Raw genomic sequence first — 3906 nt, 5'->3', positions numbered from 1 at the left:
AACAACGACGGAGAAAAACTTACAGAAGGTACAACACTAAACGTAAACAAACGATATCCCACTATACGTAACGCTACGGCGGAGCGGAAGACTAGGCACGTCCACACTGCACGGCGTCTGAAGCGGAACTACGTCCAAACTACAACACTTGCATTTCAGAACATGTCTTTCACACATGTCTACAAAATCACCTTCACCTTCAAATACAGTTTCCTTGCGTCGGACAAAGACGTAGGCAGAGTTTAAAGTTGCTATTTCCATTACATCTCGTTAATCAGAAAAACGGTAAATTACATCTGCAGCGGAACAAAATTGAATTCCGCCCAGCGTGTGGCTCGAACCCACGACAATGGGATTAAGAGTCCGACACTCTACCGACTGAGCTAGCCGGCTACCTCGGTGAATACATGCCGGGTAGCACGTCACACAGTACTCGTTTGGGTTGGGTGGTCCCATACAGAATCTCTCCATGCTGCCTAATGTTTTCCTAACGTCACACTCGTCACGTACTTCACTTTTATGTCATAATCATTTCTGAGAGGTAAAGAAATTGCATGACAACATTCAGAGCTAGTGGCGTCAAAATTAACACACATACTTTATGTGACTCAAAAGCCGAACGAGTTACTTTCCGACGTTGTTTTAGATGTGCTAGTGCCAGTCAAAACTCGCGGTGTCGGCACTCTGCCGACCATTTCGCTAGTTAACACCGGTCTTGTAGTGTGTGTTTCAAGCTCAAGAGCATCTCCAAGCAAAAAATGGTCAACAGCAACATGCAGACGGTTTCGTACTGCTCAATTGCTACATTGTAAAGGTATGTTTCTTTTTCAGAACTGGAAAAACACGAGCGTGACAGCATTCGAACCTGTAATCTTCAGATCCGAAGTGCGACGTCTTATCCATTAGGCCACACGGTCACTGACGACCAACTATAACATGTATACGACTCATCTCGAAACGCTCACACCCCTGAGGATTTGTGTTTTCGATCTACACAGCCGCTGCCCCTTGCTCTTTCCCACCCATTCGTTACATTCAACCTCTTACGAGACCGACCAAATATAGACTGAGAAACAAGACCACACACTTTGTGCATTCGGAATCGAAGGCAGGGCGTTCCTCGCCGCATTTGCTACGGTGGTCATTTGCTACTTCTGCAGAAGCGGCGACGACGATGACGACGACGACGACGACGACGACGACGACGACAGGCTCTGAGATGTGTGAGAAATACATCTGCAAAATGTAATTCAAACTGCCTCGTCCCACCTTATGCTGAACCGCTTTGGCAAATGCTTTATCTGCGCCATTCACCTTAATCACATCTGAGAGTGATTCTTAAAAAAACGCCTGCCGCTAATTGTTCGTCATCACAGATGCTGTCTGCTATACGGCCACGACGCGCAACTGATTTTCAAATTTCATCTTTCTCCTTTGAGGATGGAAGTTACGACAGCTGGTTTAATAGAGCAGTGCTCTACCACTGAGCTAAAGAGGCGCGGCCTAGCGGTACTCTTGGGTACTTCGTCCTTACCGTCGTCTGCATCATCAGACTTCAGCTGACATCACTTCATATTACCGGCTAATATTTGCAGCTATGGCGACCCATTACTGCTTGGCTACACATCTGAAACGTAACCGATGTGCTCTCCAAACAACAACACTTGCATTTCAGAACATGTCTTTCACACATGTCTACAAAATCACCTTCACCTTCAGATACAGTTTCCTTGCGACTGACAGAGACGTAGGCAAAGTTTAAAGTTGCTATTTCTATTACATCTCGTTAATCTGAAAAGGGGTAATTTACATCTGCAGCGGAACAAAATTCCGTTCCGCCCAGCGTGTGGCTCGAACCCACGATCCTGTGTTGAGAGTCTGACGCTCTACAGAATTTTTTTTTTTTATCTCCTGTGATGATGGAACTTACAACCCCTGGTTTATCAGACCAGCGCTCTACCACTTTTTTCTTTTTTTTGCTTTTTTTAAATTTGCATTTTTTTTGTTCATTGTAATTTGTATATTCGTTTGTTTTCTATCCATCTTCTTTGCTCGTTTCTGCTGTCTGTTTTGCGCTTTTGTTTCATTCAAAATACACCAAATTTAATATGTCGTAGTAATAACTGCTCCTGGGAAGGACATATTCTTCATCTCATACGTTGCTTTATTCAGAATCACAATGAGACAAATGGATGTCTTTGCAGTGAGTATAACCTTGACTATAGTACAGGAAAAACGAATTGTTATAACAGATATTCATGTTATCCACGTCCTACTTCATCTCAAGGACGATGTGAAGAAAATTTTGAAATGTTGACTGATACCGGTGCCATTATTTGTTGGTTGTGCGCCAGTGTCGGTGTGAGAGATATACTTGAAAATCTAAGACATTATTAGGCGCACTGCCGGACAGAATAAAGTGGATAAAATGTCCCATGAGCCATAGGTAGCTGTTATGTTTGGCTGCAGGGAAGAGTCGGTAGTCCGGGCGCAGAATGTTGTGGATCTGAATCGCATGAGGCGCAGTCCGGTTGAGCACAGCGAGTTTTTTGCGCGTCCAATTCCAGATGTGCACTTGATCCTTGCAGACAAACAGATGTGTAATAGTATCAACCATGTGGCACAAGTCGCAGTAGGGACTGGGTGCAAGATTAATCCTGTGCCGCTTTTCTTTCGTCGGAATAGTTTCAGCGACCACGTCATACCATTTGGAGCGGACATCTGTCGGAAGCGTTGGATTATGGATGTTAGCCCAAACGAGGGACCAATTGCAAGCCGGATACTTCTTTTCCAAGGGGCCAGGCAGTGACGGCCGAAGTAAGTGGCGGTACAGTTTTACCGTCGGCTTCTTGAAAAGCTCGTCGTCGAGATAGCTACTTTCAAGGTAATACAGTGCTATATGCTGAAAGTGCGGGCCGACGTGGCCAATGTCCACAGGCGGAGATAAGTTGCGGGGGCGGGACAGTTGATAGAGCCGCTTCGTGACGGTGTCCTCGCTGGCGGTGAGTATCTGCCATGAGCGTTTCAGATACAGGGCCTTAGGCATGAATGCCGGGGTTTTTCAAGCCAAGGCCTCCCATATCGCATGGCAGTGCTGTCGTGGTGAAGGAAACCTTAAAAATATTGAGCTTCCAGACGTACCAGGCGGCCGCCGCTAGGAGTGATCTTGCTACTGTGCGTGGCATAGGTAGGACGGCGGCAACAAATTGTAATTTGGAGAGCGCATAAGAGTTGACGAAAAAGGCTCGCTGCAGACGATCGAGGTGTCGCATGTTCTTGTCGCGCAGGAGTGCTTTTATCGCCTGAATTTTGGGTATCCAATTTTTGTGAGACATGTCCAGAGGCCGGGCCGTAACGTAGAGACCAAGGTGTTTTCTAGTCTGTACACAGGGCAGCCAAGCGTCGCCTGTGATAGATCGTTCTTGACCAAGCGTTAAGGCGGCGGATTTATTGACGTTTAACATGGCACCACTATCTCTTTGGAATTCCTCAAGAATGCGTTTCGCTGCGGTGACATCGCGAACGTCGTTAAGAAGCACGCTGACATCGTCTGCGTAAGCTTGGACCACAGACTTGATACCATAAAACTGGAATCCAGGGAGGCTATGATGTAGATGGCGCAACAAGGGTTCCATGAGGATCGCATAGAGCGTCGTTGAAAGAGGACAGCCTTGCTTGATACCCCGTGAGAGCTGGACGTACTCCGTCAATGTATTATTGATCAGGAAGCGTGTACGGGTACCACTGATACAGTTGTTGATGAGGTGGATAAAATTAAGACTGAAGCCCATTGATCCCATCACGCCGCTGAGATAGTGATAGTCAGCTCGATCGTAAGCCTTATCGAAGTCAAGAAATGCTATGGCCATAGGAGTGCGGGTGGCCCAGGTGAGGGAGACGAGATCC

General features: G+C 46.6%; 1 non-coding gene across 1 annotated transcript; it reads right to left on the bottom strand.

Moving 5' to 3' along the window:
• Positions 1-320: 320 nt before the first annotated feature.
• Trnak-cuu (transfer RNA lysine (anticodon CUU)) lies at positions 321-393 on the bottom strand. The gene has a single exon. It is a non-coding gene; the product is annotated as a tRNA-Lys (tRNA).
• Positions 394-3906: the final 3513 nt, after the last annotated feature.

Source organism: Schistocerca gregaria, chromosome 8 (genome assembly GCF_023897955.1).
Source record: "Schistocerca gregaria isolate iqSchGreg1 chromosome 8, iqSchGreg1.2, whole genome shotgun sequence".
NCBI lineage: Eukaryota > Metazoa > Arthropoda > Insecta > Orthoptera > Acrididae > Schistocerca > Schistocerca gregaria.
This window is presented reverse-complemented; position numbering and strand designations above follow the sequence as displayed.